The sequence below is a fragment of the Lissotriton vulgaris genome, chromosome 9, assembly GCF_964263255.1.
Source record: "Lissotriton vulgaris chromosome 9, aLisVul1.2, whole genome shotgun sequence".
Lineage (NCBI taxonomy): Eukaryota > Metazoa > Chordata > Amphibia > Caudata > Salamandridae > Lissotriton > Lissotriton vulgaris.
The window spans coordinates 1,091,058,496-1,091,071,083 of record NC_141697.1 but is presented as its reverse complement, the minus strand read 5'-3'; positions in this window follow the sequence as shown (position 1 = coordinate 1,091,071,083).

The following is a 12,588-nucleotide window of genomic DNA, read 5'->3' as shown; positions in this document are numbered from 1 at the left end:
GGCACCCAGGTGATGTCCAGTAAACTGCCACACTGGTTTTGGTATCCTACAATGCTGCTCCGAAAATTGGCGTGCGGCGGCCCGGGGGGGGGGGGGGGGAGGCGGCGTGAACGGGCCTCCCCAGGTGGCGGCCATCTAGCTGAGTTGCGCTCGCTCTTGCGGCCACAGCGTCTCGCTCACCATGTTGTGGAGTTGCTCCCACTCTTGCAGTGCAGCGATAGGCGGCTGCCACATGGCTGTCAAAATGGCGGACGGCTCTTCGGTTTTGGGCCTGGTCCACTGAAATGGCCCTGGGACACCTTGGAAGTCGGACGCTTGCCTGCTAGGGCTTGGGCTCCATTCTCGAAAAGCGTCCCCTCAGCCGTGAAGATTGTATAAAAGTCTTGGGGGCCCCCGACTCCCGCAGGCTTCCGGTGGGGAGCGGCTGACATGATTGCTCGCGGAATGACCACGACGGAGCCAAGAGATGGTGGTGCTCTCATGCTGACGCCAGCTTCAGTCTGAATGATCCAGAAACAAGGTGGGGCTTTCATCGTTTGGGAAAAAAAAATGTTCTAAACCAATGAAAAGTGTTATTTTTAGGTCATATGACCAAGCCTTCCATCTTTAGGAAACCAAAAGTAAAATGAACCAATGAAAAGTTTTATAAACAAGTCACATGACCTGTTATGCGACATAGGGCTACAAAAAGCGTAGAAAATCCGTTGGCACGTGAGGCGGCGTCAGTAGCGGACCGATGTGCGAATAGGCCGAAGGCAGCACAACGCGCCGAGATCCGGATGGCACCGAGGTGGTGTCCAGCAAATTGCCACACTGGTGTGGCCATCCTACAATGCTGCGCCGAAAGACGGCGTGTCCAGCTGAATTGCGGTCACTGTTGCGGTACAGTGACTCGAACGCGCCGAGATCCGGATGGCGCCGAGGTGGTGTCCAGCAAATTGCCGTACTGGTGTGGCCATCCTACAATGCTGCGCCGAAAGACGGCGTGTTCAGCTGAGTTCCGGTCACTCTTCCGGCACAGTGACTCGAACGCGCTGAGATCCGGATGGCACCGAGGTGGTGTCCAGCAAGTGGCTGCACTGGTGTGGCCATCCTACAATGCTGCGCCGGAAGTCGGCGTGGGGTGCCCCGTTGGCTTATGAGGTGATGTCAGTAGTGGACTGATGTGTGAATAGGTCGGAACCAGCACAAGGCGCCAAGATCCGAATGGCAAGTCCTGGATGTTGAGTGCCTCAGTTGAGATTTCTGAGCAGTGCTTGTAGAACTGTCTGAAGCTTATTTGCACCTGCTGCAGCTTCACTAGGTCCGGCGGAACTTGTTGCCTTTTCCTTTCTGCTTCTTTTCCTACAATGCGTTTCTTCTGAAGACACGACCAGGTCCCTGAATGTGTGCAGGGGGACGCTATTGAATGAATGAACGCGCCGAGATCTGGATGGCACCGAGGTGGTGTCCAGCAAATTGCCGCACTGGTGTGGCCATCATACAATGCTGCGCCGAAAGTCGGCGTGGGGTGCCCCGTTGGTTTATGAGGTGATGTCAGTAGCGGACCGATGTGTGAATAGGTCGGAACCAGCACAAGGCGCCCTGCACTGTTGAGCCTTTTTCAATGTCTGTTTTTTGTTCTTTCCCCTCCATCAAAAACAAAACAAAAATACAAGGCGCCAAGATCCGAATGGCAAGTCCTGGATGTTGAGTGCCTCAGTTGAGAGTTCTGAGCAGTGCTTGTAAGACTGTCTGAAGCTTATTTGCACCTGCTGCAGCTTCACTAGGTCCGGCGGAACTTTTTTCCTTTTCCTTTCTGCTTCTTTTCCTACAATGCGTTTCATCTGAAGACACGACCAGGTCCCTGAATGTGTGCAGGGGGACGCTATTGATTGAATGAAAATGGCAGCTTGACACAAAGCTGACTCAAGCGTTACTGTTGGTGCTATACAGACAAAAATTGGTTTTCAGTTTGTACATTCTTCAGGTTTTTTTTTCCATCCAAGTCTGATTGAGAGTTTGTAGAAAAATGGCTTCAGATTTTCCACATACTACTCTTCAACATTCTTCCTAAATGTAACAATGTGAAACTCACTAGGAGAACGGCTGTTTCTGTTTCCTTTCAAAATGCTGCCACCAATATTTTCTGAATGGAAGACACCATCTTGTAACATAAAGGGCCGAAAGGGGTTCTGGTCTGGCCGATGGTTGGTGGAGACATTTTGACTATATCTTGGACCTGCCCGGCCTCGCCCAAAATGGCGCCGGTATAAATGGGACTCGTAACTCTTTGCCCGCAAATGTATATCTAGAAAATGTTATTGTAAGTGGCCCTGTCGTATTTTAATTACAAAATGTACGTCCACCGATTCCGCAACTGTTAGACACCTTTGTTCTTGTCACCTAATGGCCCGCTCGTTACGTTCTTCTACAGTGTAAATGTCTCCTCATCATATACGATTTGAGTTTGCTCCGTGGCCGGCCCACGTGGTTATAGGCCCGTATTTGTATACTGACATTTTCACAATAAAGGTTTTTAAAACAAAACACGGTAGTAGTATTTTCATTTGTAAAGTTTTTACTTTTAGTGACTGTTTTCGAATCAGTAAAAGGCAAGTGAAATAAAGCAGTCCAATTACATGACGGATAAAAGGTATAATATGTAGGAACGCAGTAAAGATAAATGGTCAAGGGCAGTTGTGTTTTTCATGTCTGCAACATAAAGTGATCGATAAGAATCTGATAATCAGGCGTATCGGCGACTAAGACAGCAGGCCGAATCTCTTTTACTCAACGGCTCCGTCATGGAAGGAAGAAACGCCCTTTTTCTCGAAAAAGGAATATATTTTACTTGCAAGACAGTTGTAAATTTTCCGGGAAAGTACATTAGCCTGGAATATTATAACATATGTTTGAAAAAAAAATATTGTTCGAAAATAATAAAAAGCGTAATTTTTAGGTCATATGACCAAGCTTTTCATCATTAAATTAACAAAAGTAAAATGAACCAATGAAAAGTTTTATTAACAAGTCACATGACCTGTTATGCTTACGTTACGCGCTGCGCGCCGCGCCTCGGATCACTTCCGGGTGCGCTAACGCGGCGTGTCATAAAACGCATTACGCGACAACGTAGGTCAAGAATATAGTCTAAATGTCTCCACCAACCAGCGTTCAGAACACAACCCCTTTCAGCAGTCCAAAAAGTTCTGTTAAATGACAACAGAGGGGACAGGCAACAAGAACCATCAGTCAAAGAGGGGAGGGCAAGTTCTTCTCTTCCGGGTCATGTTGGGGCGCTACCGGAACTGATCGAATTGGTAGTCTACAGTGTTTCTGGATGTTTCAGACTAAAGCTGGCGTCAGCATGAGACCACTACCATCTCGTAGCTCCGTCGTGGCCATTCCACGAGCAATCATGGCAGCCGCTCCCCACCAGAAGCCTGCGGGAGTCGGAGGCCCCCAAGACTTTTGTAGAATCTTCACGGCTGAGGGGACGCTTTTCGAGAATGGGACCCAAGCCCTAGCAGACAAGCGTCCGAGTTCCAAGGTGTCCCAGGGCCATTTTAGTGGACCAGGCCCAAAACCGAAGAGCCGGCCGCCATTTTGAGAGTCCTGTGGCAGCCGCCTATCGCTGCACCGCAAGAGCGGGCGCATCTCAACTACATGGTGAGCGAGACGCTGTAGTCGCAAGAGCGGGCGGAAAACAGCTGAATGGCGGAAGAGGCACAGTGTAGCAAAAGCGGGCGGAATGGCAACTAAAACGATAAAGGGGCGCCTCACTACAGCTTGTCTTCAGGTCAAACGGATTGTGGGACAAGGTCCAGAATTGAAGAGTCATCAAAAGGCAAAAAGTACCGCCGGACCCCGGGAGCCGGCCGCCTATGTCGGGGGCGATCTCAGGCTACACCAGTGCTATAAGACTTGGGGAGGGTGTCGGAGCCAAGCGTCTTCTCCGAGTCCATGGCCATCACAGCGCCCCTCAGGGGCCTCCGTCAAGCTGTTTAGGAAGGTAACATATCACATTGTTTTCTAATGCAGTCAGGTCCACAAACGACACTCACTTACTTTGAGAATAGTGAAGCTGCAGTAGGTGGAAATAAGCTTCAGACAGTGTTACAAGCGCTGCTCAGAACTCTTAACTATGGCACCCAACATCTAGAACTTATGCTATTTGAGAATGGTAGTGACATCGAAGCATCTCAGGGACCAAAACCATTAACGTACTTTCACGTATGAAAATCTTACTTGGGGAGGGGGCAGGAGCGAAGCGCCCCCTCCCAGTCAGCGCCACCACACCGTATGTTGAAAATCTGAAGCCATCGTTCTACAAAGTCAACCAAACTTGGATTGAAAAATCTAGAAAAATGTACAAACTGAAAACCAGTTTTGGTCTGCATAGCATCAGTAACAACGCTTGAGTCAGCTTTGTGTCAAGCCGCCATTTTGATTCAACAAAGCACAGGCATTGAAAAAGGCTGAAATTCAGAACTCTAAACTATGGCACCCAACATCCAGGAGCTTGCTATCCGGATCTTGGAGCCTTGTGCTGTTTTCGATCTATTCACACATCGGTCCACTACTGACATCATCTTATAAACCAACGTTATGTAAATAGTTTTTTAATAAAATGTTTTACCCTGTTTCTTTGCTGGTGTGTTGTCTATATTTTTAATATTTGCATAGGGTTTGTCATTATTTTGTGCGGGATGGGTGATGGAGCCGAGCTGTCTTGCAGCCCTCATGGTGTGGAGCTCAGTTCATCTCACTATTTTCGTATTTCTCAAGAAGGGTTGTTCCTAATATTTCTATTTTAGCGAGGTCAAAAAGAGATCCAATTAGTGGCCTACTGATTTTGCTCGATTACTTTTATTTTTTTACACGATTTTTCACTATCTGCAAAGACTAAACAGAGTATTGCGACTTTGTGCTTGTTTGTAAATAGAGAATGATCCAAAGAGAACCAATTCTAAAACAGTAAATGCTTGGACAACAATCAATCAAATGGAGAGACAAGGAGGTACGACGGATTACAACGGGGGTAAAGGCCTGCGTTAACTACCCTTCTGTATCTGCAAAGAGAGAGTACTACTAAGGCAAAAGAGGGGAGGGGGGGGGGCAGCGTTCAAAGCACATCAGCGTGCATAAATACGAAAATGTTTTTATCTATCACGTACTTGACATTTTAAAGCTTTTCATATTTGCTATTAAAAAACCAATGAAATTCACAGAAAAAACCATAGGTTATAGTGGATATATAGTTAGGAATTTGCATTTACAAAACCTTGAAAATTCAATGAAAAAACCATAGGTTATAGGCCATATATAGTTAGGAATTAGCATTTACAAAACCTTATTTTACTCGCATAAAACCATTGAAATTCCATATATAGTTAGCTAACTATAAGCGCTAACTATATATCGCGCACCCGCAATCCACTGCTGATGATGTCACATATTACATCATTCATGACATGGTCAGTGACATCACTGATGACATCACTGATGACATCTCAAATGACATCACTGATGACAACTCAAATGATATCAATGATGACATCTCAAATGACATCACTGATGACATCACTGATGACAACTCAAATGACATCACTGATGACATCTCATTTGTCATCACTGATCACATCACTCATGTGATAATACAATGAACCTCTTCAGACTCTAATATAACCTTACATACACTCAGTATAAACAGACACTCACAGACTGTCACTCATCCATGGAGTTACTCACACACCTAGTCAGTCATGCAAAGAATCAATCACACCTCCATTTCCTCAACTATACAGTTATACACATCTTACTTATTCAAACATATAATAACACATATTTACTCTCTTATATAATCCCTGATACAAGCTCACAGTGATCGATACAGCCACTCACACATTCACTGGGTCTTATGTTCAGTTATTTATATATCTCAACTCTCACATGTATTGTGTTTTACATACGTACTTACTTGCACATGTAGCAATGAGAAATCCATTCACTCACCAACACACCCATGCACAGTCAACCGCCCATATAGCTGTTTCCACATGCACTCTTGAACTCATACTCCTAGTGAATCAACTGCTTACACATCTATGCACAGAGTCACGCACCTCCCAGCCACCCACACACACACTCAGCCTCCCATTCAAATATTTGGGCAACCAATCAATAACCCATATGGCCACTCTTATAGCTACTGATCAACACATGCAGCAGCTTACACAACAACAAACATACTGATGCACGAATTAAGACAGTTTAGTCACTAACCCATGTACTCAGTGAGACACATTTAATCACTCACTCATACAGTCAGTCATGCACCTACTAAATTCTTCATCCAGACACTTATACATCCACTCATTCTTCAATATGTGAAACATATTTAAACTTTACAGACACATACAATCACTGGTTGTTTTGATCAGTGATGTCATCAGTGATGTCACTGACCATGTCATGAATGATGTAATATGTGACATCATCAGCAGTGGATTGCGGGTGCGCGATATATAGTTAGCGCTTATAGTTAGCTAACTATATATGGAATTTCAATGGTTTTATGCGAGTAAAATAAGGTTTTGTAAATGCTAATTCCTAACTATATATGGCCTATAACCTATGGTTTTTTCATTGAATATATATATATATATATATCCAAAAACATCCTTTCAAAGAAAAGATCAGAGGCCTGAGGGGAGTTCAGGGTAGGTAACCCGTTTATTTCATCAATCCCAGCAGCGGCAGATGCATTTCGGCACACTCGCCTTCTTCGGTGCCCTGTGCTGTGAAGAGTCTCTCCCTAATGAGCTCCTCCTGGACAAAATATATATATATATATATATATATATATTACCTACTGGCGGTCGCCAGTAGGTATATATAGTTAGGATTTTTTCCTATGGGATTTTTTAAAATTCTATGTCGAATAACTTTGGCGTTTGTGGACGGAATTGGCTGTAATTTTCAGGAAAATGGCACATTTTGTTTCTGAGCAGCCCCTGAAAATTTGGGGGGGGTTTCGTCAAGGGGGGGGGGGCCTAGAAAAAAGGGGGGTCCCAAAACGCGTTTTTAACATTGAGTTTTCCATAGGGCGGTTGGACTCACTTTTAGCTCGAACGGCTGAATGGATTTACACGAAACTTGGCAAAATTGTAGATATGGTTTGCCCGACATGCCTTTGCTATGTCTCAATATATGTGCTCCAGTGGATTTTGAGAAATTAACGTTTTAAAAAACAGATATATCTGTGACAGCGCTCCGGTTAGCGCTCCGGCTCGCGTACCTGACGCGTAACGGAACTTCGCGAAGCGAAGCTGATTGGCTGTCAACATTCTAAACAGTCCGGACCGGCCGCCATCTTGTCTCTCGGTAGGATCGAGAGACAAGAGGAGGAGAAAATCGAAGGGGGAATTTAATGAAAGGGGGCAAGGTAGACCCCTCTTGACCCCCTAGAAATGATGTTGGGGTTATTAAAGGGTCCCGTGGGGAAAATAAAAAAAATTCGATTTTTCGCGGTAGAAGCGTTTCCCGGTACGCGAACCGGGTCGCTCACCGGTAACGGAACGGGAGTTCGCCATTTTGTGTTTCGGTGGAATTTAATAACAAGATGGAGGAAAAACAATGTTGGAAATGGGTATAAGGGGGCACGGGAGACGTATCCTGACCCCCTAGGTTTTCTGAGGGTGGCTGAGGAGGCTCATATATGTTGGAATAAAAAAATAAACAAAACGGGTAGCGAACCGGGAAGCGAACATAAGTGAAAATTTGTGAAAAAAGGTACATTTGAAATTTGGAAAGACTAATTATAGTTAAGGTAGCTCTGAAAAGAGCTTTTGTGTTCTGTGTAAGTTCTAGGTACTTATAAGTAGGTACCAATACACAGTCTTAAATTTTGTATGAAAACTCTGTTTCCCTCATCTGAGAAGTGCACACCATCTCCTCTGTAGATATCTTGCATGTAGTAACACAAGTTATTGTTGTAGATGGCGCCCATTCCATGGTCTCTCATATAAGCTGAAACAGACTTATTTACATGCTTCCTCGCTTTCTCAATTTGTGGACAAAATTGATTGGACCACCTCCATTTCTGTCTTTGGCATATATTGGAATATACCAAGGCAGTTTGAGGGAAAAGTGCCATTAATTGCTCAAAGGTGTCCTTTAAGAGCATTTCCAGACCTACCCCAGTCAAAGTGCCCAAATCATTTCCTCCACAGTGCACTATTATGAGGTCAGGGTTTGGCAAATGCAAAAAGGTTTTCACCAATGGTATCAATTGGTGACATCTCAATCCTCCTTGCCCAATCCATTTGATATCCACATTTTGAAAATTGAGGTTGTGTAAATTTCGGTTATCAGCATACCTGTGAGCCCAGTGGATATAGCTATGTCCAAGAATCCAGACAGAAAACATGGCAAGAGGAGGTTCTGCTGCAGTCAGATGAAGTGTGGGAATGAAATGGCAGTTGAAACAGTAGGAGTTTGTAAAGAAAAAAAAATGTGGAGTTTCAGTGCTAATGGTTCATTAGCAGTGATTGGTGGATTTCCATTGCTGAAAACAGAAAGTTAGGGTGCATGGATGTGTTCTTTGAAAGATGTAATTTGAATGGTTAAGAAAAAATTATTTTATGAAAGATTGCAGTGGATTAGCAGGTGTATTGAGAGTTCAGAGTTCATTTGAAACATTGTTGTGTGAACTTGTAAACATGAGAGCTCTGTCAGGAGGTAGTTGCTATGGAAAAAGGGCAGAAAGGGCAGAGGTGGGAAGGGTGTTGATTTGAAAAAAGTGAGGGAAGAGTTTTGATTGGCTGACATGAGGGATATGTGTGATGAATATCAGCATTTCTGTGCCTTTCTTGGTTGCAGCCTCTGGAGTGCATACCTTTTGCTCTGCTAAAGAAAAATTGGTGTGTTTCTGAGACTGTTTTTAAATTCAAAAAGCATTTGCTAAGGTGAGATATGGTTCCTTTATTTTAGAAAGAGACTAGTATGCTTTTTGGAGAAAATAAGAAAGCCAGCTGTGCATTTAAAATGATGTTTTGAGTCAAGTGTTTGCATTATGTTTTCCAAGAAGATTTTGCATTCTTTTACAAATTGTAATTGTAGATAATGTGAAGTATTAGTACTGACAAGGTGTGCTTCTACATAGGAGCTGTGCTGTGTTTTCAAATTATGATCAGAAAATCGTTTTTAAGGAAAAGGAATGTTTTTTAAATTTATAAGAATTTATTTACTTGCGATGTGAGTCCTGCATTGCGTCGCTTTTGTTGAATAGATGCATGATGCATCTGTGCTGTTTTTGCCCCATGGTGCTCCACATTGTAAATGTTAAAAGCGATGCATAAGTGGTGTAAGGGCCTTGTAAATACCCCCCTATGTGTGTGCATGGCCATTTTAAGTCACTTACCCCTGGTGCAAGGGCCTTCTAAATATGCCCTCATGTGTGCTTGGCATTTTTAAATTACTTATCCCTGGTGCAAGTTCCTTGTAAATACGCCGTCTTGTGTGCTTGCACATTTCAAATCACTTCCCCCTGGTGCAAGGGCCTTGTAAATACGCCCCCATGTGTGCTTGGCCATTTCAAGTCACTTCCCCCTGGTGCAAGGGCCTTGTAAATAAGTCCCCATGTGTGCTTGGCCATTTTAAGTGACTTCCCCCTGGTGCAAGGGCCTTGTAAATACGCCCCCATGTGTGCTTGGCCATTTCAAGTCACTTCCCCCTGGTGCAAGGGCCTTGTAAATACGCCCTCATGTGTGCTTGGCCATTTAAAGTCACTTCCCCCTTGTGCAAGGGCCTTGTAAATACACCCCCATGTGTGCTTGGCAATTTTATGTGACTTCCCCCTGGTGCAAGGTTTTCAAATTATGATCAGAAAATCGTTTTTAAGGAAAAGGAATGCTTTTTAAATTTATAAGAATTTATTTATTTGCCATGTGACTCCTGCATTGCGTCGCTTTTGTTGAATAGATGCATGATGCATCTGTGCTGTTTATGCCCCATGGTGCTCCACAGTGTCAATGTCAAAAGCGATGCATATGCGGTGCAAGGGCCTTGTAAATACGCCCTCATGTGTGCTTGGCCATTTTAAGTCACTTCCCCCTGGTGCAAGGGCCTTGTAAATACGCCCCCATGTGTGCTTGGCAATTTTATGTGACTTCCCCCTGGTGCTGTGTTTTCAAATTATGATCAGAAAATCGTTTTTAAGGAAAAGGAATGCTTTTTAAATTCATAAGAATTTATTTACTTGCGATGTGACTCCTGCATTACGTCGCTTTTGTTGAATAGATGCATGATGCATCTGCGCTGTTTATGCCCCATGGTGCTCCACAGTGTCAATGTCAAAAGCGATGCATAAGTGGTGCAAGGGCCTTCTAAATACGCCTCCATGTGTGCTTGGCCATTTCAAGTCACTTCCCCCTGGTGCAAGGGCCTTGTAAATACGTCCTCATGTATGCTTGGCAATTTTAAGTCACTTCCCCCTGGTGCAAGGGCCTTGTAAATACGCCCCCATGTGTGCTTGGCCATATCAAGTCACTTCCCCCTGGTGCAAGGGCCTTGTAAATACGTCCTCATGTGTGCTTGGCAATTTTAAGTTACTTCCCCCTGGTGCAAGGGCCTTGTAAATACGTCCTCATGTGTGCTTGGCAATTTTAAGTCAATAACAATAACATCTACAATGTCTGTTCTGGAACAATCTCTAAATAGAAATCGAGTCTCGAAATTAGTTGAGATTAACATATAACAGAGCACAGGTCATATGTAGAAGCATTCCATTCCATTGCTATTTTCTACCATCAAGTATGTTGCAAAATCCTTCCATTCAATTGTTTGTGAAGTTGTGAAGTCACCAAAAAAATTCCGGGTAAGACAACAAAATCTTTTTTAAGAAACATTTGCCGATGAAAAAGTATCACTAGAGAACATGTTTTAGTTCAGAAGAAGAGAGCCAATTTAAATGGGAAGGAAAGGTCCCTCAAAAATGTAACTGCTAGAGCAGGAGATAACTCTGTGCATGGTAGTAGAAGGAAAAATCTGTTTAGAGACATTCGTAGACGAATGTTCCGCAACAGGATAATTGGCAATTTGTTAAAAAATTTTAGGAAAGGTCAACAGAAAGTGGCTTTTTATAAGAGAAAGAAAAATGTAGAGAAAATTATTGATCAGGCTTTCGAAATTAAGCGAAAGTTATTTATTTTGGTAATCAATAGAATTAGGAAACTAAACAAGGTAATTTATGATTTCAAATCAAATAGTAGATGGAAGAGAGTAGTTAATCGTACTAATTTTTGTGAAGTATTCTCAGGAGAATGGATGCATAGTTCAAGTTGTGAGGCATTTTTCAATGAGGAGAGTTACTTCCAGGACAATGATTTGGTGCATGCAGTTGACACCAGTGGTCGAGCATATGAGGTAAAAGATGGTTGTCCGGTTGAAAAAGAAAAACTTGTGTCTGCAGATGCAGAAGAGGTGTTAGGTGATGAGGTTTTAGGGAGACGTCCTAAGGGACCAGTGTACACCTGGAAGTGTAGTTCTATTTGCAGTGTGCGACAGGATTCCATCAATTTGCTTTGTCATTTTGTACGGACATTTAATAAGAAAAGTTTAAAACAAAAAATAAAGTTGTTGCAAGAATTAGATCCTTGCAGAGTGAGACAAGTGACAGGTTTGCGTGGTCATTCACTGGCTTGTCTTTCCAGGAGAGTATGCCAGAGTGTTTTTCATCATTTCAGGATGCTAGCAGTGCATCATAATAAAGTGAGGAAATTAGTTAGAATGTTGTATTATGCTAAGAGTCCGGCAATTATGCTTAAACAATTAAGCACTGCTCTTTTGCATGGTTCTGAAGTAGATGTGAAGAATATTTGTGAAGAAATTGAGTTCTGTTACTTTGCTAGTGAAGAGAACAATGTTGAAATTGACCCAGTAGAAGAAGGTAATGTGGAACAGAGTGTACTGATTTCTAATATAGATAAGTTTCACAAGGAAATTTTCAACTTTCAGGTGAAATCAAGTGAGAGGCCTAATTTCACTTGTGTGTGTTGTCGACTGACTTATTATAAGAATCAGACTAAGTTAGTGGATTTATATGCAAAAAGTGAAATGGAAAACAGTAGTGAATGGAAGGATTTTGCCACATACTTGATGGTAGAAAATCGTTTTGATTTGGGATCGGACCAACGTATGTGTACTTATTGTTTAAAGAAATTAAACCAAAACCGGATGCCTGCTAGAGCGGTTCATAATAATCTGGAATTGGTTGACATTCCTTCTGAATTGAAGGATTTAAATACTTATGAATCTATTTTGATTCAAAGTGTCCATCCCTTTCAGGCTATTGTACGAATGGAGCCAAAGACAGGGAAATTGCCTCCATCAGATTTACAGAGAGTATTAAAGGGAAGAGTTGTTTATTTGCCTTTAGATTTGAAGAAAAACATTAATACAATTGGAGTAGAGAAAGTGGAAGAGGAACCTCTAGTTATCCTAGTTAATGGGGTTCCGACAAAGAGTAAGAAAATCTGGCAAGATTTAGTGGATGTTAGGAAAGTCAAAAAGGCAACATTGTATTTGATAAAAAATAATGAGTAC